The sequence below is a fragment of the Bison bison genome, unplaced genomic scaffold, assembly GCF_000754665.1.
Source record: "Bison bison bison isolate TAMUID 2011002044 unplaced genomic scaffold, Bison_UMD1.0 scf7180017864329, whole genome shotgun sequence".
In the NCBI taxonomy this organism is placed as follows: domain Eukaryota; kingdom Metazoa; phylum Chordata; class Mammalia; order Artiodactyla; family Bovidae; genus Bison; species Bison bison.
Genome location: NW_011494901.1, coordinates 7,069,304 through 7,092,737, shown reverse-complemented (window position 1 = coordinate 7,092,737; position 23,434 = coordinate 7,069,304). Strand labels below are relative to the sequence as shown.

The following is a 23,434-nucleotide window of genomic DNA, read 5'->3' as shown; positions in this document are numbered from 1 at the left end:
CAAAATGGACCACATCATCAAGAAAGAGAAAAACCAAAGCAAGAGAAAATGAGAAACTCTTTTGGAAGTTACATTTTCTTTTTCCAGAGCCAGCAACTCTACTTGAAACATGTCTATTTCATTCTTAAACCTCTGCATATCCTTCTCTAATTCACTTACATACATTTCAGATGTGCTGTGACTATTAGGTGGAGAAGAATCCCCATTTTCTAATTCGGGCTCCATGCTTTTATTGTCACTACTGCTGCAATTATCTGCATGCAGTGGCTTCTGGAACCAGTCCTGTATTGCTTTATTTTTCAGATCAGTATTTTAACAACAGCAAGGGGAACGTGAATTTTTATTTGAATTCTATGTTTCATCTAACCAGAGTAGACAAGTCACAGACTAGAATGACATGCCTGTCCCGTGTATAATTTCCGATTAGTGGGATCTTGCCTCATATTTTGTGACATTTGCATATCAATCTCTTGATCTTTCACTTCAAATATAACTACCGGCTCCCCTACTTTTTTATTTTCTGTATCATTATAAAAACTCTCCTCAATTTTCATAAACACATGTCCAATGTCTAGTTGATAATTTTCAAAGTCTACTTTATTTTCAGGGAAACAAAGCTTTGAAGATGACTGACAAGTCTATCCAAGGGACCCAGAGTTTACAGACCACGGAAAAACATTTTTGAGACTGGGTTCTTTTTGTTCAGGAAATGTTTGGAATACTAGAGAGACAGATACTCCAAATGCATCTTTTCCTCACAATCAGGTATATTATTTGTGAGATTAAGAACTATTTCCTTTTGGTTTGCTTCTTATTTAGGGTTATCACATAGTCGGTATTTTGGTATTCCTCACAAAATTTCACTGAACTTCTGCTTTAACTCATTTGTGATGGGTGTTAACTTATCTTTCCATTCTAATTTGACTTGTTTGATACATTTTTGTTTCATGCAGTACTACACCAGATATTGAAATTTACAGTTTTACATACCTGTGCATGGTTATTCTCATCTTCAAGTTTTTCTTGTTCTTCCTCTGTTATCATTTCCAAGTCTTGACATATCTGCATGTTTAGTTAAAGTTACTTAGAATGTTTAAATAAAAGACATAATCCTCATTTAAAACAGAGACCTAAAATGTTGTATGAAACAACAGATTAAATCAATCTTAATCTTCAGCTGAATATTTACTTCTTTAAGAACTACTTCCAATGACCTGAAAACTTCAACAAACCATTTGGGAAATACCAGATGTCACCAGGTTACAGGAACACAAACAGCTCAAAGATTCAGTCACAGATTGATCCAAACAGCAGTGAACAAAACAATCAGAAACCAAACAAAATACAGGACAGACATATAAAGTCATCATACATTCTCTTCTCTACTTTCTAACAGGACCTTTTAACAACATGCCAAGCAGCAACTGCAACATTATTCATGGTTTACAAAATTCCTCTTACTTTTTAGCTTTTATCAGTTCCTTCATCTGAAATGCTTCCCTATACTCTTCTGACAAATTACTTTTCATCTTTTAAGGCTCAACCTGCTTTGTGAAGTTGTCTTTGATTACTGCCATCTTTCCCCTGATAAAGAGGTATGCCTTTCCTTGTAGCTCCCTTAGTACTTTAAAGATTTTTCTAGTGTATCTTTCTAGATTTTCCTAGTGATAGATATAGATCTGAACTGTAAATTATTTCTTTACATGTCTATCCTCTTGGTTCCTAGACTGCAGGGGACAAGCTCTTAAAAGTCGCCTCAGTATATATAGCATTTTTTTTTAATTTATTTTTTTTATTGAAGGATAACTGCTTTACAGAATTTTGTTGTTTTCTGTCAAACCTCAACATGAATCAGCCATAGGTACACATATATCCCCCGTTTTGAACCCCCTTCTCATCTCCCTCCCCATCCAACACCTCTAGGTTGATACAGAGCCCCAGTGTCTCTTATTCAATAACTATTTCTCAGGTTTCTGCTCAGTACTAGACATTGGAGTTTCACGACAAATGTAGAAAAAGGTGTCAGGGATGATGGCTTTTCTAGAGATAATGCCTGAGTGCAGACTTACACAGTTCAAGGGAACAGAGGGCAGGAGAGGGAGAACATTTAAGGCTGTAGCAAGATGGGGAGAGGAACACACACATCACAGGGTAGATATTTGTCCAAAGTGAAGGGATGGGACTGACTAAGGTCATGGCATCCAGTCCCATCACTTCATGGCAAAGAGATGGGGAAACAATGAGAACAGAAACAGACTTTATTTTCTTGGGCTCCAAAATCAATGCAGATGGTGACTGCAGTCATGAAATTAAAGGACACCTGCTCCTTGGAAGAAAAGATATGACAAACTTAGCGTATTAAAAAGCAGAGATGTTACTTTGCTGACAAAGGTCCGTCTAGTCAAAGCAAAGGCTTTTGCAGTAGTCATGTATGGATATGAGAGTTGGACCAAAAAGAAGATTGAGCACCAAAGAACTGATGGTTTTCAACTGTGGTGTTCGGAAAGACTCATGACAGTCCTTTGGACTGCAAAGAGATCCAACCAGTCAATCCTAAACAAAATCAGTTCTGAACATTCATTGGAAAGACTGACTCTGGTGCTGAAACTCCAGTACTTTGGCCACCCGATTCGAAGAGCTGACTCATTAGAAAAGACCCTGATGCTGGGAAAGGTTGAAGTCAGGAGGAGAAGGGAATGACAGAGGATGTGATGGTTGCATAGTATCGCCAACTCCATGAACGTGAGTTAAGCAAGCACAGGAGATGGTGAAGCACAGGGAAGCCTGGTGTGCTGCAGTCCACGGGGCCATGTAGAATCAGATACAACTGAGCGACTGAACAACAACAACAGGAACAATTGATAAGGGTGCCAGCAGCAGTTCAGAATTCTAGAGCAAAGGACTGAAAGGGCTAGAGATAGAGGGTCAGGCATAAGTCAGTTATGAGAGCATCAACAGTGCTTTAAGATGTCTAGACATTAATGTGACTCAGAATGCCTCATAGTCACGTGTGCTTTTGAGATTGGTGACCCTAAAGACCACGGGAGGGAGGAATCTGAAGGGCATACAAATAACCAGATGAAGGTGAATCTGAAGGCATTGATACTGGGAATAACAAGGTAATGCAGGCCTGAACTGAGGGAGTGTTTACAGAAATATTTCGGATATAAAACTTTCAGGGTACAGTATAGAATACATCTTTAAGAAATCAATAAATGTACAAATCTAGGGATCCTAAAGGATAAAATAACTGCTCGCTATTTTATAAAATGTATTGACTGAGAAGAAAATGATCAACACAAACTGACTGAAGTGGCTTCTATCTATTTTGTAGTTTTCCTATCTCACATGGTCCAGTATTGAAGGGACTCATGTAGGCATTTTTTTTGAATTTGTTTTTCCTGGACCTACCAAGCTCATGGAGAGACAAGAGCAAATGACTCAGTTGTATAGATTACAAGAAAAAAAGACAAACATGTTGAGTTTAGAGCCTGTAGTCACTATTCTAGGAGATAACTGAGAATATTCTGTAAATGCAATGTGAGGATAGAAAAGAATAAAGTACAGGAGTGAAAAAAGAAAGAGTGGATGATTGCTTACCATAGTCCTGACTGTATGACTGATTAAGGGCGCTAAATAGTATTTATGGACAACACTTTCTTAGACATGGTTACTCAATAAACTGGTAGAATCAGAATTGACTTTCTATATACTGCTTTTAAGTGATACACCATTCCTTTATACCAACCTTTCTTGTGAACTCTTAATTCATTACAAATACTAAAACAAGTTGATATACTATGTGGACACAGCTGAGAAGGAGGTACTATGTAGCAAATTTCCCATGACTCCCATTCCCACTGAGAAAGCCAATTCTAAAATACACGAAGTCACAGAAAACACAAAAAATATTTTAGTATTTGGTATCAGAGTTGTTTTTGCAGTTATACTGAATATAGTCATGACTAATTCCTATGAATTAACAGCCACATAAAAACACTGGTAAGAAGTCCCGTTTTGAGAAGGCAGTCTCTAGATGGCTACTTAGTCTCCCAACTAGTCCCAGAGTTCTAAACGTAATCCTGCTACCCACTATCAGGTGTATGCTAAACACCAGCCTGAACGAACTTACGTTTTCCTAACTCTCTTTGTTATTTATTATATTACTATGGTCAGAGGGAGAACGCAAACACCTTGCTAAGAGGTATTGATTGGCTGTAGGCTGCATAAAAGGAGTCAGCACAAGGTAGACTTTGCCATAGAATCTATCTAATTTGGAACCATCAGAAGGGTGGTAAGGCCATGTCCAGGTGGCCCACGGCTGAGTGCTCTGGGCTTCTGCATTACCTTCTTTGCTTCCTCTGTTTCCTGGCAGCTCCAACTTGCATAGCTGACGGAGCGAGTAAATCCCTACCAGGAACACTGCTACAGTCTTCATCTTCATTTTATCTATTATGGTCTTCTGTCCAAATTCTGTGGATGCTGACTTATTTTTGGTCATTGAACAGGACACCAATGCACACTGACCATCAACTTTCAAATGCCTGGCTCTTTGACAAGTCTCATTATTGAGGCTCAAAGCAGCAGAAGCCCCATTTTAAAAATGTGAAAACAAAGTCTCCACTTATTAGAATGTGAGAATACAACTCTGACTAACTAGTACAAAGTCTTTCTTCAGAGAATCTGTTCCATGCCCTCCTCTCCCCTGAAACTCACTAGTCCTTCACAGCTTACAGTATCTCACAGGTCACCATCATTCATGAAGAGATGTAAACTAGTGTGTCTCATTTCTCCTACTTTTTAATTGCCTAGTATTACTGATTTTGATTCACTCAACTTATATTACATATTCTGTATTCCATAAGAACTTTACCAATAATTATTTTTCCAATATCAGTTCAGTTCAATTCAGTCACTCAGTCATGTCTGACTCTTTGCGACCTCATGAACTGCAGCATGCCAGGACTCCCTGTACATCATCAACTCCTGGAATCTACCCAGACTCATGTCCATTGTGTCAGTGATGCCATCCAACCATCTCATCCTCGGTCATCCCCTTCTTCTCCTGCCCTCAATCTTTCCCAATACCAGGGTCTTTTCAAATGAGTCAGCTCTTCGCATCAGGTGGCCAAAATATTGGAGCTTCAGCTTCAACATCAGTCCTTCCAATGAACACCCAGGGCTGATTTATTTTAGGATGGACTGGATGGATCTCGTTGCAGTCCAAGGGACTCTCAAGAGTCTTCTCCAACACTACAGTTCAAAAGCATCAATTCTTCTGCGTTCAGCTTTCTTCACAGTCCAACTCTCACATCCATACATGACTATTTTTCAACATATAAATATATTATTAAGAAAATGTATATTTACCTTATTTTATACTTAATTATGCCTTATAATACTGTGTGCTATAGAGACCATGGTTTTAAAAACACTTTTAATGACTGCTACTACTTTAGTTAATGTTACAAACCTAGACAACATTAAAAAGCAAAGACATCACTTTGCTGACAAAGGTCCGTACAGTCAAAGCCATGGTTTCTTCAGTAGTCATGTACAGATGTGAGAGTTGGACCATAAAGAAGGCTGAGCACTGAAGAATTGATGCTTTCAAAGAGTGGTGCTAGAAAAGACATCTGAGAGTCCCTTGGACAGCAAAGAGATCAAACCAGTCAATCCTAAGAGAAATCAATGCTGAATATTCACTGGAAGGACTGATGCTGAAACTAAAGCTCCAATATTTTGGGCACCTGATGTGAAGAGCTGAATCACTGGAAAAGACCCTGATGCTGGGAAAGATTGAGGGCAGGAGGAGAAGGGGACAGCAGAGAATGAGATGGTAGGATAGCATCGCTGATGCAATGGATATGAACTCAGGCAAACTCTGGAAGATGGTGAGGCACAGGGAGGCCTAGCGTGCTGCAGCCCATGGACTCATAAAGAGTTGGACCCAACTTAGCGACTGAACACCACCACCAATGACAACGTCTTTAATTACAATGAGATGGTCTTTCCTCAGGTCAATATCTTCAGGAATGACTTTTTAAGCCTTGGATAGATATCATAAACTTATATGAGACATGATAGTCTTGTGGGTGACCAATTGTTTCCACGTGAAAATAGGGTAAGTCTAGGACCACACTGGATCCAAAGAGCACAGAGCACCATGAGGGAAGAATGAACGCAACACAGAAATATTTGCTTAACAAAAAAGGAACTCTCAGGTCTAAATTTCTTCAGAGAAATCAAAGAAACAAGCAAGAAATGTAAAAGTGAAACTTTAAAACCCGTGTCAATACAAGGGTCCCTTTATCTCTTCACATCCAACCATGCCAATGGTTTAAAATGGTGGTTCTGTAGTGTGCCCTGAGAATCCCTGAAGTCCAGAAACCCACTGGGCCAGGGGATCTAAGAGGTCAAAACTCTTTTCATAACAACTCTAAACGTAATTCCATGCTCAATTATGTTCTGAGTGCACACAGGAATTCTCCAGAGACAGAATATGTGATATAAGAACTTTAGTGATGAATGGAATTAGCCATTATGATTGTGTGTGCCTGTATTTTTGCCTTTTTTAGTTTTATTTTCCAGGAGTCTCTGGCTGAGGCAAGGGTTGGAGGTGGCCTGATGCACAGTCAGGACAACTGAGTGCAGCAGTGCATGTATGGGACCTGCTGAAGGAGGTGCCATTATCTTCATTACCTCCACCATAGTTTGGCCTCAGGTCAAACAAAAGGGAGGGAACACAGCCCCACCCATCAACAGAAAATTGGATTAAAGATTTACTGAGCATGGCCCCGCCCATCAGAACAGGATCCAGTTTTCCCCTCAGTCAGTCTTTCCTATCAGGAAGTTTCCATAAGCCTCTTATGCTTATTCATCACAGGGCAAACAGACTGAAAACTTCAATCACAGAAAACAAACCAAACTGATCACATGGACCACAGGCTTGTCTAACTCAATGAAATTATGAGCGAGCCATGCCATGAAGGGCCATCTAAGAGAGTCGGGTTATGCTGGAACATTCTGACAAAACATGGTCCACTGGAGAAGGGAATGGCAAACCACTTCAGTATTCTTGCCTTGAAAACCCCATGAACAGAATGAAAAGGCAAAAAGATAGGACACTGAAAGATGAACTCCCCATCAGCAGGTCAGTAGCTGTCCTATATGCTACTAAATATTGGTGGAGAAATAAATCCAGAAAGAATGAAGAGATGGAGCCAAAGCAAAAACAACACCTAGCTGTGGATGTGACGGGTGATGGGAGTCAAGTCCAAGGCTTTAAAGTGCAATACTGTATAGGAACCTGGAATGCTAGGTCCATGAATCAAGGGAAATTGGAAGTGGTCAAGCAGGAGATGGCAAGAGTGAACATCAACATTTTAGGAATCAGTGAGCTAAAATGTACTGGTTTGTGGTTTAGGCCATAAGTCGTGTCCAATGCTTCTGACCCCATGGGCTATTTGTAGCTTTCCAGACTCCTATGGCAATAGGATTTTCCAAGCAAGAATGCTGGAGTGGGTTGCCATTACTTTCCTCAGGAGATCTTCCTGACCCAGACATTGAACTCGGGTCTCCTGCGTGGCAGGTAGATTCTTTACTGACTGAGCTACCAGGGAAGCCCCAAAATGGACTGGAATGGGTGAATTTAACTCAGATGACCATTATGTCCACTACTGTGGGCAAGAATACCTTAGAGCAAATGGTGTAGCCATCACAGTCAACATGAGTCCCAAATGCAGTACTTGGATGCAATCTCAAAAATGACAGAATGATCTCTGTTTGTTTCCAAGGCAAACCATTCAATATCACAATAATGCAAGTCTATGCTCTGACCAGTAACTCTGAACAAGCTGAATTTGAACAGTTCTATGATGACCTACAAGACCTTCTAGAACTAACACTGAAAAAAGATGTTCTTTTCAATATAGGGGACTGGATGTACAAGAAGGAATTCACGAGATACCTGAAGTAACAGGTAAATTTGGCCTTGGAGTACAAAATGAAGCAGGACAAAAGCAAACAGAGCTTTGACAAGAAAATGTACTGGTCATAGCAAACACCCTCTTCCAACAACACAAGAGAAGACTTTACACACGGACATCACCACATAGTCAAGGACGAAATCAGACTGATTCTATTCTTTACAGCCAAAGATGGAGACGCTCTATACGGTCAGCAAAAACAAGACTGGGAGCTGACTATGGCTCAGATCATGAACTCCTTATTGCCAAATTCAGACTTAAATTGAAGAAAGTAGGAAAAACCATTAGACTATCCAGGTATGACCTAAATCAAATCCCTTAGGGTTATACAGTAGATGTGACAAATAGATTCAAGGGATTAGTTTTGATAGACAGAGTGCCTGAAGAACTATGGATGGAGATTCATGACATTGTACAGGAGGCATTGATCAAGAACATCCCAGAGAGAAAGAAAAGAGGCAAAATGGTTGTCTGACGAGGCCTTACAAATATCTGAGAAAAGAAGAGAAGCCAAAGGCAAGGGACAACAGGAAAGATATACCCATTTGAATGCAGAGTACCAAAGAATAGCAAGGAGAGATAAGAAAGCCTTTTTCAGTGGTCGATGCAAAGAAATAGAGGAAAATAATATAATGGGAAAGACTAGAGATCTCAAGAGAGTAAGAGACACAAAGGGACCATTTCATGCAAAAATGGGCACAATTAAGGAGAGAAATAGTATGGACCTAACAGATGCAGAAGATATTAAGAAGAGGTGGTTAAGAACACACACATAAAAACTATATAGAAAAGATCATGATCCAGATAAGCAAGATTGTGTGGTCCTTTACTTAGAACCAGACATCCTGGAATGCGAAGTCAAGTGGGCCTTAGGAAGCATCACTACGAACAAAGCTAGTGGAGGTGAAGGAATTCCAGTTGAGCTATTTCAAATCTAACAGATGATGCTATGAAAGAGCTGCACTCAATATGCCAGCAAATCTGGAAATCTCAGCAGTGCCTACAGGACTGGAAATGGTCAGTTTTCATTCCAATCCCAACGAAAGGCAATGTCAAAGAATGCTCAAACTACCGCACAATTGCACTCATCTCACATGCTAGCAAAGTAATACTCAAAATTCTCCAGGCCAGGTCTCAACAGAAAATGAAATGTAAACTTCCAAACATTCAAGCTGGATTTAGAAAAGGCAGAGGAACCAGAGATCAAACTGACAACATCCACTGGATCATGGAAAAAGCAAGAGAGTTCCAGTAAAACATCTACTTCTGCTTTATTGACCACCCCAAAGCTTTTAACTGTGTGGATCACAACAAACTGGAAAATACTTAGAGAGATGGGAATACCAGACCACCTGACCTACTTCCTGAGAAATCTGTATGCAGGTCAAGAAGCAACACTTAGAAATGGACATGGAACAACAGACTGATTCCAAATAGGGAAAGGAGTATGTCAAGGCTGTATATTGTCAGCCTGCTTATTTAACTTATACGCAGAGTACATCATGCAAAATTCCAGGCTTGATGAAGCACAAGCTGAAATCAAGATAGCCAGAAGAAATATCAATAACCACAGATATGCAGATGACACCACCTTTATAGCATAAATTGAAGAAGAACTAAAGAGCCTTTGGATGAAAGTGAAAGAGCAGAGTGGAAAGGTTGGTTTAAAACTCAACATTCAGAAAACTCAGATCATGGCATCCTGTCCCATCCCTTCATGCAAATAGAGAAGGAAAGAATGGAAACAGTGACAAACTTTATTTGGGGGGGGGGTCCAAAATAACTGCAGATGGTGACTGCACCCATGAAATTAAAAGATGTTTACTGCTTGGAAGAAAAGCTATGACCGTCCTTGGCAGCATATTAAAAAGCAGAGCCATTACTTAGCCAACATCAGTCTGTCTCGTCCAAGCTATGGTTTTTCCAGTAGTCATGTATGGATGTGAGAGTTGGACTGGACAGAAAGCTGCACACCTAAGAATTGATGGTTTTGAATTGTAGTATTGGAGAAGATTCTTGAGAGTCCCTTGGACTGAAAGGATTTCCAACCACTCCATCCGAAGGGAATTCAGTCCTGAATATTAATTGAAAGGACTGATGCTGAAGCTGAAACTCCAATACTTCGGGCACCTGATGTGAAGAACTGACTCACTGGAAAAGACCCTGATGCTGGCAAAGACTGAAGGCTGGAGGAGAAGGGGAAGACAGGATGAGATGGTTGGATTGCATCACCAACTTGATGGACTTGAGTCTGAGTAAACTCCAGGAGTTCTGATGGACAGTGAAGCCTGGTGTGCTGCAGTCCATGGGGTCACAAAAGTCGGACACGACTGAGCAACTGAACTCAACTGAACTCCCATATAGTAAACATCAATAGACATAAACAAAAGTTCCTTGTAATTCTCAATAATTTTTAGAAGTATAATAGGATCCTAAAGCCAACAATTCTCAGAATCACTGTTTCAAAAGATTATGTCCATCCAATAGTCATTAAAGTATGATTACTTCCCCTACTTCTAATAGTTAAAGATGCCACAAACTCACACACACACACACACAAACACATGCACATACAAACATAGACACACACAGCCTGCTCATCAAAACATCTGATTGGCCTACATTCATCTGTGTAATGATACTATAATGAAACAATTATAAGCTGAAGTACAACTGACATATTAGCAAGTGAAGTTTTACTCTAGGGAAAGGTTAGAGTTCAAATAAGGATTTTTGGACATTGGGAAAAACTTAGAGTCTAAAATTTAATCTTGGAGAGTTCCTGAGGTGTATAGAGATTCCAAACTGAGAACTTCAGAGTGTCGAAGCATATACAGAAACATATTGAGTTGAAGCTTACAATTTAAAAATTTCTTGTTCTTATCCTTGTAAATATTTTTTGTTTCAAGACCCAGGTATCAACAATAATATTTGCTTTGTGTATGTCCAGTTCTTCAATTAAATTTGCAAAGAAAATATTAGAAGTATGAAGACTGAGCATTTCAAATAGTTCAGTGTCCCTCTTTCCAGACTTAACTGTGTACTACAAAATTTACCTGAACTGGATGTTTATAAATCCTTCATTCTGACTGTTTTATTAGCAACAGACTCTTTCATTCTGACTGCTGGCTGAATGGGGTTTGGAAATAAGTTGATTACTAAATAATGTACATAGGAGATGATCCACAGTTCAGAATTCAAGATAAAATCATAAACCTTTTTACCTTTACGTTAGGATATTTCCCAGGAGAATCTAAAAGGAAAAAGGGACACAAAGTTAATTACATGTAAATATGAAAGCCAGCTGTACATTCATGCAGTTAGTACTGAGCAGAATCCTCACACTCATCCTTGACACTGAATACATTCAGTTTTAGTGTCTTGTTTTTAGGGGGATCTTAGGACACTGGTAAGACAGACATAGGAGTGCACTAAAATTGTGAAAAGGAAATACTACATTTAATTGCCACAGAATTATTAGAAATTAAAAATCTTGCATGTTTCAAAATCAGTGTAGTATCTATTACAAGTATTTCTAGCATTTAGGGAATGAACCCTATTAATCTGTTTGGCTTCAAAATTTAGTTTGGTTTGGTACATCATGTGAATGCTTCAAAGGATTTCTATGAAACAACTTTCAAAGAATCAGCTATCTTTAAAAAAAAAGTCAATGCCTCCTTTTTCAAATTAATCTAATTTGAATAACAAATACCAGCACAACATATATCTTTGATGCCTAAGAGTTACTCGGAGGGGCTGTCGTTTCCCCTACTTCTAGCACTCCCTCCCACCTCCAGGATTCTCTGGAGCAATAATGATCTTATCTCTTTTCAGGGCAAATATACTGAAGTCATCTAGAAGTCCTCTCAAGTGTCATTATGAACTCCAAACTCACCTCCCTAAGGCCTTCCTTTCCTCCCTTTGTCCTTTCACTAGATTCTCTCCTATCCAAAGGGTAGTAATCTCTGGATATGTAGACTTAAATCTTCCCCCTTGACATCCTTTCTATGGATCATCCCTACCTGTGGTCTTCTTTAAAGACTGGGGCCTGGTGGACGGGAGTCAATGAAAAGAAAGCAAAAGAGAGAGACTAATATTCCCTGGGTTACGTGGAAAACCAATAAAGCCCTAGAATAGGGCTTATACCACTCACTAAGGCACAGGGAGTCTTCTCAAGAAGGTCTTGGAAGCCTGGGCAGGAAAGTGAGCTCATCAGGCCTCCATGCTCCAAAGAACTAGCCAGAGAGACAAAGAAGGACACGGGAGACCCAAGTGTCTAGTGGAACAAGGGTGCATTATTCATGTTTGTGTGAGTTTATATATTGTTATACAAGGAAGCTTTAGGCAAAAAAATAAAGTTAAGAAAAGAACAAAAGCCAGATATAAAACAACGGTTACCAAGGGAATAACAAGGAATAACAATCACCACAAGGCCAGAAGACAATCCATATCTTGAGTAAGAGGGTCGTGACTAAGCAATTTTACTGTAGGGTAACAGTTACTGAAGGAAATTCACGTATGCGTTCCATTCCGTGACCTCAGTCCTGGGAACAGTGTGCCGCTCCACTTGTTCCTATATACCAGGAACTGATAAGGAACAGAGGGTTCATGAAAAACAGAAAACAACATACAGGAGTCCTAAAGTTAAACATTACCTGACACCTACCATTTCTTTCTCCCCTTTGCTTAGCAATGGTATCTTACACCTATAACTGCGACTTCAACTCTTTGCTTCCCTCTGGCTATAAACATGCTCAGAAAGAAACACAAAATAATGCTTTTCCTTGATCCTGTTATGTCCTGCACTATCCAATGCTCTTCTTCCAGATTTCTCTATATGTAAGGCTACACCCTTGCTACTCAGAGAGCTTATTAGAAACACAGAATCTCAGACCTCCTGCTCAGCATGTGCACTTCACACATGGTCCTCAAGTGACTAAAATTTGAGAAACGCTGGTCTACATGAAGTCTGCTTCTACATGACTTCAACTTAATTCATTCTCCGGAAATATCAACCTCTGTTTCCTCATGTGAACACGTCCCCTCAAACTGAAATGGCATTAGAAGTTGGAAACCTTCCAGTGGACTCTCTATGAGGCTGCAGGTTCCTTGGTCTCCCCATCACGCCCCCTGTTCTCTCCTTTCCAGCTCTCTTGTTTTGTCCCATGTGACACCATGCTGGAAAGCAGCATATTTCGTATGACACCAATTTTCACACATTACAGCTGAGCACCTATGCCTATGCTCCCCCAGAGGATAACACACCACTCTACATGCCCAGGGACCGCAGTTCTGAACGTCTTCCTAATAATGAGTAAACAGAAAGAGGTGAGAACTTTGCTGTTCTTCTCTGAAAAGTTTTGGTGCAAAAGCTCACTTCCAATTCACCGTCCATGTCAAATACTCTCCCTTTATCTAAAGACCTTCATTACTTATTGCCCTCTTCCCCCACAGACCTGTGCTTCCTTTTCTTCATTTCCTCCATCTACCCTCTACCTCTCTCATCCTTCATTCTCTCTTGCCTCTTATTTCTTGACTTTTCTTAGGTCATAGAGTATCTTGAAATAGAACTAATAATCTGTTTTTGGTTATGTGTCACATGAAATCTTAATTCCCTGAGCAGGAATCGAAAGTGCACCACCTGCATTGGAGAGTCTTAACCGGACAAAGTCTTAAACATTGGACTGCAAAGTTAGTCTAAGAACTAATAATTTTTAGCTCCTTAAACTGGATTCTAAATGTAATCTGTGGTAGACACCTGATAAGATACATAGTTGCCCTCCTTTTCTCATGTTTTTTCTCACTACCCATCCGACAGGTGATTTTCTTTGCCTATTAGAATGTATCAGCATCCCCATTTTCAATCAATGTTCTGTCAAATGATTTTTCTGTACAATACAGTTCTTACCTTCTACTTGTCCAATTAATATCTTTTTTTCTCTTTGACCAGCAGTTCCAGGTAAATGATCCACATACTTCTGTGGAAGGGTCTCAGAGATACTCTTCTAGAATGGATGATAACAATGAGTTGCATGAAGTTTTCCTAATCACTTTTGAAGAAATACCTTACTTTTGACCTGGTTAAGACAGGTTTTGCCAAGATCTCTCAGTTGCTATATGACAGAACCAGGATGCTGAATTCAAACATGGTGCTGCATCACCAAGCAGTGGCTGCCACATCTAAGAGAGCAGGCCCTTCTTATCTCCTTCCATAGCTGCCACCTTCAAACAGGGCACCATTACTTTATGTTACTTCAAGTACGGCTGCCATAAAGGTACTCTGCATGTGCTACTTAAGCTATGCAAAATGGTTTGCACTTACTAAAACATCACTAAAGCTAACTGCTGTTATTATAACCCCACATATTTATTACTATTTCCCATGCTTTTGCTTCTCTTGAAATGTTCTTTGCAGATCAACTTGACAATCCAAATGTAGCAATACTTTCAAGCCTCAAGCACTATCTTGTCAATGTCGATATGGTAAAAAACCACAGTAGAAATAAAAATCAAAACTACAATGAGATACCACCTCACACCAGGCAGAATGGCTAGCATTCTTCTGCTGCTTAGTCGCTTCAGTCATGTCCAACTCTGCCACCCTAGGACTGAAGCCTTCCAGGCTCCCCTATCCATTGGATTTTCCAGGCAAGAATACTGGAGTGGGTTGTCATGCCCTCCTTTCCAACTCAGGGATCAAACCCAGGTCTCCCACTGAAGGCAGATTCTTTACTGCTCAGCCACAATCAGATACCACCTCACACCAGTCAGAATGGCCATGATCAAAAAGTCTACAAACAATGAATGCCAGAGAGGGTGTGGGGGGAAAGGGAACTCTCTTGCACTGCTGGTGGCAAGGTAAATTGATACAACCACTATGGAAGATGGTATGCAGGTTCCTTAAGAAACTAGGAATAAAACCACCATATGCCCCAGCAATCCCACTCCTAGGAGTATACCCTGAGGAAACCAAAATGGAAAGAGACACACGCACTCCGATGTTCATTGCAGTGCTGTTTATGATAGCTAGAACGTGGTAGTAACTTAGATGGCCATCGACAGATGACTGGATGAAGATGTGGTGGTACATATATACAAACGAACATTACTCAGCTGTAAAGAGGAATGCATTTGAGTCCGTTCTATTGAGGTGGATGAACCTAGATCCTATTATACATAGTGAAGTAAGTCAGAAAGAGAAATATAAATATCTGATACTAACACATATGTATGGAGTCTAAAGATGGTACTGACAAATTTATTTGCAAGGCAGCAATGGAGAAACAGACAGAGAGAACAGACTTAGAGACACTGGTAAAGGGGAAGAGGGGAGATGGTGAGATGGATGGAAAGAGTAACATGGAAACTTACAATTCCATATGTAAAATAGATATCCAATGGAAATTTGCCCTACCACTCAGGGAACTCAAAGAGGGGCTCTTCAACAATTCAGAAGGGTGGGATGGAGAGGGAGATTGGAGGGGGGGTTGGGAGGGAGGGGACATGGGTGTACCTAAGACTGATTCTTGTTGATGTCTGACAGCAAACAACAAAATTCTGGAAAGAAATTATCCTTCACTTAAGAATAAATGAATTTTTTACAACCCTATTTGAACATTCAGATGGTTTACTGCCTCTTTCCCTGTAAACAGCACACTAACGACTGTAACTTCTTATCTATGTCTTCTGGAATGGCAGGTAAAGATTAAAGGAATGACCTAGATATTAAAAAAAAGTAAAACTATAAGTATCCAAGCTGAAGGTTTAAAAGTTTTCAAATACATTTATGATGATCAACAAGGACTCAATATTTACATTGGGAAAGAAAAAAACAACTAAAAAAATCAAGTAACCACAATGACTACCTTTTCTATATGGAAGAATTTACACGTTAGTTTCACATAACAAAGAATTGAGATGGTAATTTAACATCTATAAACACTAAAATTAATAAAGTTTCTTTAAAATAACATGGGGGGGGGCGGGCGCAGCCCTAAGATGGCAGAGGAATAGGACGGGCAGACCACTTTCTCCCTCACAAGTTCATTGAAAGAACATTTGAACGCTGAGCAGATTCCACAAAACAACTTCTGAACGCTGGCAGAGGACATCAGGTGCCCAGAAAGGCAGCCCATTGTCTTCAAAAGGAGGTAGGACAAAATATAAAAGATAAAAAGAGGGACAAAAGAGGTAGGGACAAAGATCCATCACAGGGAGGGAGTCTTAAAAGGGGAGAAGTTCCCAAACACCAGGAAACACTCTCACCAGCGGGTCTGTGGGGAGTTTTGGAATCTCAGAGGGCAACATAACCAGGAGGAAAAATAAATACATAAATAAATAAAACCCACAGATCACATGCCTAACCAGAACTCCCTGTGCTTGCATCCACCACAAGCAAGTGGGGGCTGAACAGGGAGGCATGGGCTGTACTGCTTAGGGTAAGGACTGGGCCTGAATACCCTGAGGGGGAAATCTAAGGGAACTAACATGAGATAGCAACCCAAACTGTGGGATAGCCAGAGAGAGAGAGAGAACTATCCTGTGAAAAGCCCTAACCTGAGGCACTGCCAGGCCTGCTCAAAAAACAAAGGACTGAGCGAATACCAGAGGAGAGCTAGATGGCTGTGGATTGGCACATCCCCCACTGGAGACATGGAGGCAGGAGGGGGTCAGCCAAAGCTGGAAAGAGGCAAACTCAGCCCCAGAGAGGCATCCTCTACCAAGCTTCAAGCAGGCACCCAGTCATTAACCAAAACCCCTTGGGATTCTGGATGGTTAACTTCTGCCAGGAGGGTCTCAGCCAGAGACCAGAAGAGACATAGGGCACACTGGAGATGGGTGCACCCGCTGGCACCCAGGAAACCGAGCGGTTGGGACCAGGGAGGTAATAAGACGAACTCCCCAAGTGGGGAGACAGCGCTCACCAAGCACCTGGTCGCCTGAGCTGCCCAGACCTGGGAATGGCAAAAAACACAGGCCCAACTGAGTCTGACCCTTTGTGGACTACCTAAGAACCTGAACCTGAGCGTCTTAGACCTCGGAAGTGCATACAACCCAAAGCTCTGTTCCCCAGCAGAGCAACCTAGAGCCTGAGAAGTGTAGAGTGGGGAAGCACACGCACCATGAGCAGGGGCAAACCCAGTGTGGCCAAGACACTGCAAGCACTCCCCACACATGCCAGTGATATTTGTTTGCAATGTCCCTCTGTCCCCACAGCAGTACTGTACAAGTGAGCCTAAATAACTGAACACCTTCACCTCCTTGTGTCAGGACAGAAATTAGACACTGAAGAGCACAGCAATGGAAGAAGCTAAAATAAACAGAGGGAACTGCTTTGGAAATGACAGGTGCAACAGATTAAAACCCTGTAGTTAGCAACGACTACATTGGAAGGGGCCTATAGATCTTAAGAAGTATAAGCTGGATCAAGGAACTATCTGAAACTGAATTGACCCGACACTGCCCACAACAGCTCCAGAGAAATTCCTAGATATATTTTTACTATTATCATTATTTTAATATTTATTTTTTAAGTTCTCTATTACTCTGTCATGGGCTTTGTAGACCGGGACCTGGGGACTGGAGTCGATGAGAAGAGGGACTCAGGGGACCCAAGTCTCGAGTGAAACAAGGGTGCTTTGTTTGCATAAAAACATGTTTATATATCTTCATACAAGGCAGCTTTAGGCAGTGAGAAAAAAAAAAAAAGAAAGAAAGAAACTGAGCAAAAACAAAGCCAAGCAAATAACCATCTTCGAAGGGCCAGAAAGCATTGCATGTCCACATAACTGAGCAGATCACGTTTCACTGAGGTCACTGGAGGGAGTCACTGAAGGGACCAAGCAGGTCACTCTTTCTCAGGATCTCAGTCCCGGGAACTGCGTGCAGCTCTGCTCGTTCCTACAGCAACTGATGAGGAATAGAGAATCCTTGAGAAATGGCACACAAAAGAAAAGAATAACATATTGGATTCCTTAAAGCTGAACGTCCCCTGACATTACTCCTTTAATTTTCATTTTTATAACCTACTATTACCTTACCAAAAAAAGACCCTATTTTTAAAGCAAACTTTGTGTATATATTTCATAATTTTTGTGACTTTGTTTTGTTTTTCTAATATTGTATTTTTCAGAGTCTAACCTCTACTCTAGATTTTTAATCTTTGCTTTTTGGTATTTGTTATCAATTTTGTACCTTTAAGAACCCAATCTTCAGTACCCATTTTTACTTGGGAGTGTGATTACTGGCTTGGTTGCTCTCCCCCCTTTTTGACTCTGCTTTGTCTCCACCAGATCACCTCTATTTCCTCCCTCCCCCTTCTCTTTTCTACCCAACTCTGAATCTCTTTGTGTGTTCTGGACTGTGGAGAATACTTAGGGACCTGATTAGTGCCTGGATCTGTCTCTCTCCCTTTCATTCACCCTTTTCTCCTCCTGGTCACCTCTGTCTCCTTCCTCCCTCTTCTCTTCTCTTTGTAACTCCGTGAACCTCTCCAAGGGGTCTAGACTGTGGAGAGCACATAGGGAATTGATTACTGGCTAGCTTGTTCTCTTCCCTTTTGATTCCCCCTCTCCTACTCCTGGTCACCTCTATCTCCTCTTCTCTTCTCCATGTAACTCTGTGAACCTCTCCAGGTGTTCCTCACTGTGGAGGAGTGTTTGTTCTTTGTGTTTGATCTTTGTGTTTGGTTAATCTTTGTGTTTGATCTTTGGTTAATCTTTCATCATTAACCTATATGTTTTTATCACTGATGCTGTATAGATGGAGAAGTCTTGAGGTTACTGTAAGAATAAGACTGAAAACCAGAGACAGGAGGCTTAAGTCCAAAACCTGAGAATAACAGAGAACTCCTGACTCCTGGGAACATTAATCAACAAGAGCTCATCCAAAATCCTCCATATCTACACTGAAACCAAGCACCACCCAAGAGCCAACAAGTTCCAGAGCAAGACGAGCCATGCAAGTTTTCCAGAAACACAGGAACATCGCCCTGAACTTCAATATACAGGCTGCACAAAGTCACACCAAACCCATAGACATCTCAAAACTCACTACTGGACACTTCATTGCACTCCAGACAGAAGAAATCCAGCTCCACCCACCAGAACACCAACACAAGCTTCCCTAACCATGAAATCTTGACAAGCCAACCATCCAACCCCACCCACAGCAAAGAACCTCCACAATAAAGAGGAACCACAAACTGCCAGACTACTGAAGGGCCACCCCAAACACAGCAATCTAAACAAGATGAAAAAGCAGAGGAATACTCAGCAGGTAAAGGAACATGATAAATGCCCACGAAACCAAACAAAAGAGGAGGAGATAGGGAGTCTACCTGAAAAAGAATTCAGAATAATGATAGTAAAAATGATCCAAAATCTTGAAAAAAAAAATAGAGTTACAGATAAATAGCCTGGAGACAAGGATTAAGAAAATGCAAGACATGTTTATCAAGGACCTAGAAGAAATAAAAAAGAGTCAATCAATAATGAATAATGCAATAAGTGAGATCAAAAACACTCTGGAAGGAACCAACAGTTGAATAGCAGAGGCAGAAGATAGGACAAGTGAGGTAGAAGATAGAATGGTAGAAATAAATGAAGCAGAGAGGAAAAAAGAAAAAAGAATTAAAAGAAATGAGGACAACTTCAGAGACCTCTGGGACAATGCTAAATGCCCCAACATTCGAGTCAGATGAGTCCCAGAAGAAGAAGACACAAAGAAAGGCCATGAAAAAATACTTGAGGTGATAATAGTTGAAAACTTCCCTAAAATGGGGAAGGAAATAGTCACCCAAGTCCAAGAAACCCAGAGAGTCCCAAACAGGATAAACCCAAGGCAAAACACCCCAAGACACACGTTAATTAAATTAACAAAGATCAAACACAAAGAACAAATATTAAAAGCAGCAAGGGAAAAACAACAAATAACACACAAGAGGAAACCCATAAGGATAACAGCTGATCTTTCGATAGAAACTCTTCAGGCCAGAAGGGAATGGCAGGACATACTTAAAGTGATGAAAGAGAAAAACCTACAACCCAGATTAAGCTTTACAGATAAGCAAAAGCTGAGAGAATTCAGCACCACCAAAACAGCTCTTCATCAAATGCTAAAGGATCTTCTTTAGACAGGAAACAAAGAAAAGGTGTATAAACATGAACCCAAAACAACAAAGTAAATGGCAACGGGATCATACTTATCAATAATTAATTTAAATGTAAGTGGGTTGAGTGCCCCAACCAAAAGACAAAGACTGGCTGAATAGATACAAAAACTAGACCCCTATATATGTTGTCTACAAAAGACTACATAAAAACTGGGGACACATACAGACTGAAAGTGAAGGTCTGGAAAAAGTTATTTGATGCAAATGGAGACCAAAAGAAAGCAGGAGTAGCAATACTCATATCAGATAAAATAGACTTTAAAATAAAGGCTGTGAAAAGAGACAAAGAAAGAAACTACATAATGACCAATGGATCAATCCAAGAAGAAGATATAACAATTATAAATATATATGCACCAACATACGAGCACCACAATATGTAAGGCAAATGTTAACAAGGATGAAAGTGGAAATTAACAATAACACAATAACAGTGGGAGACTTTAATACCCCACTCACATCTATGGATAGATCAACTCAACAGAAAATTAACAAGGAAACACAAACTTTAAATGATACAATGGACCAGTTAGACCTAAATGATATCTATAGGACATTTCACTCCAAACAATGATTTTCACCTTTTTCTTCTCAAGTGCACATGGAACCTTCTCCAGGATAGATCACATCCTGGGTCATAAATCTAGCCTTGGTAAATCCAAAAAAAAAAAAAAAATGAAATCATTCCAAACCTCTTTTCTGACCACAATGCAGTAAGATTAGATGTCAATTAAAGGAGAAAAACTATTCAAAATGCCAACATATGGAGGCTGAACAACACGCTGCTGAATAACCAACTAATCACAGAAGAAATCAAAAAAGAAATCAAAATATGCATGGAAATGAAGGAAAATGAAAACAAAACAACCCAAAACCTATGGGACACTGTAAAAGCAGTGTTAAGGGGAAGGCTCATAGCAATACAGGCTTACCTCAAGAAACAAGAAAAAAGTCAAATAAATAACCTAACCCTACACCTAAAGCAACTAGAAAAGGAAGAAATGAAGAACCCCAGGCTTAGTAGAAAGAAAGAAATCTTAAAAATTAGGGCAGAAAGAAATGCAAAGGAAACAAAAGAGACCATAATAAACAAAGCTAAAAGCTGTTTCTTTGAGAAGATAAATAAAGTGGACAAACCATTAGCCAGACTCATCAAGAAACAAAGGGAGAAAAATCAAATCAATAAAATTAGAAATGAAAATAGAGAAATCACAACAGACAGCACAGAAATACAAAGGATCATAAGAGACTACTATCAGCAACTATATGCCAATAAAATGGATAACGTGGAAGAAATGGACAAATTATTAGAAAAGTATAACTTTCCAAAACTGAACCAGGAAGAAATAGAAAATCTTAACAGACCCATCACAAGCATGGAAATTGGAATTGTAATCAGAAATCTTCCAGCAAACAAAAGCCCAGGTCCAGACGGCTTCACAGCTGAATTCTACCAAAAATGTAGAGACAAACGAACACCTGTCCTACTGAAACTCTGCCAGAAAATTGCAGAGGAAAGTAAACTTCCAAACTCATTCTAGGAGGCCACCATCACCCTAGTACCAAAACCAGACAAAGATGCCACAAAAAAAGAAAACTACAGGCCAATATCACTGATGAATATAGATGCAAGGATCCTTAACAAAATTCTAGCAAACAGAATCTAACAGCATATTAAAAAGATCATACATCATGACCAAGTGGGCTTTATCCCAGGGATGCAAGGATTTTTCAGTATCCGCAAATCAATCAATGTAATACACCACATTAACAAATTGAAAGATAAAAACCATATGATTATCTCAATAGATGCAGAGAAAGCCTTTGACAAAATTCAACATCTATTTATGATAAAAACTTTTCAGAAAGCAGGAACAGAAGGAACATACCTCAACAAAATAAAAGCTGTATATGACAAATTCACAGCAAACATTATCCTCAGTGGTGAAAAATTGAAAGCATTTCCCTTAAAGTCAGGACCAAGACAAGGGTGCCCACTCTCACCACTACTATTCAACATAGTTTTGGACGTTTTGGCCACAGCAATCAGAGCAGAAAAAGAAATAAAAGGAATCCAGACTGGAAAAGAAGAAGTAAAACGTTCACTGTTTGCAGCTGACATGATCTTCTACATAGAAAACCCTAAAGACTTCACCAGAAAATTACTAGAGCTAATCAACGAATATAGTAAAGTTGCAGGATATAAAATTAACACACAGAAATCCCTTGCATTCCTATACACTAATAATGAGAAAACTGAAAGAGAAATTAAGGTAATCATTCCATTCACCATTGCAACGGAAAGAATAAAATACTTAGGAATATATCTACCTAAAGAAACAAAAGACCTATATATATAGAAAACTATAAAACACTGTTGAAAGAAATCAAAGAGGACACAAATAGATGGAGAAATATACCATGTTCATGGGTTGGAAGAATTAATATAGTGAAAATGAGTATACTACCCAAAGCAATCTATAGATTCAATGCAATCCCTATCAAGCTACCAACGGTATTCTTCACAGAACTAGAACAAATAATATCACAATTTGTATGGAAATACAAAAAAACTTCGAATAGCCAAAGCAATCTTGTGAAAGAAGAATGGAACTGGAGGAATTAACCTGCCTGACTTCAGGCTATAATACAAAGCTACAGTCATCATGGCAGTATGGTACTGGCGCAAAGACAGAAATATAGATCAGTGGAACAAAATAGAAAGCCCAGAGATAAATCCATGCACCTATGGGCACCTTATCAATGACAAAGGAGCCAAGAATACACAATGGGCAAAAGGTAGTCTCTTTAACAAATGGTGCTGGTTAGATCTCAATTACAGGAGAAAAACTATTAAAAATTCCAACATATGGAGGCTGAACAACACGCTGCTGAATAACCAACAAATCACAGAAGAAATCAAAAACGAAATCAAAATTTGCATAGAAACAAATGAAAATGAAAACGCAACAACCCAAAACCTGTGGGACACGGTAAAAGCAGTCCTAAGGGGAAAGTTCATAGCAATACAGGCACACCTCAAGAAACAAGAAAAAAAGTCAAATAAATAACCTAACTCTACACCTAAATCAACTAGAAAAGGAAGAAATGAAGAACCCCGGGGTTAGTAGAAGGAAAGAAATCTTAAAAATTAGAGCAGAAATAAATGCAAAAGAAACAAAAGAGACCATAGCAAAAATCAACAAAACCAAAAGCTGGTTCTTTGAAAGGACAAATAAAATTGACAAACCATTAGCCAGACTCATCAAGAAAC

At 39.8% G+C, this 23,434-nt stretch overlaps 1 pseudogene; it reads right to left on the bottom strand.

Moving 5' to 3' along the window:
- Nucleotides 1-23,434, bottom strand: part of LOC104998465 — a 60,478-nt pseudogene that overhangs the window by 14,021 nt on the left and 23,023 nt on the right.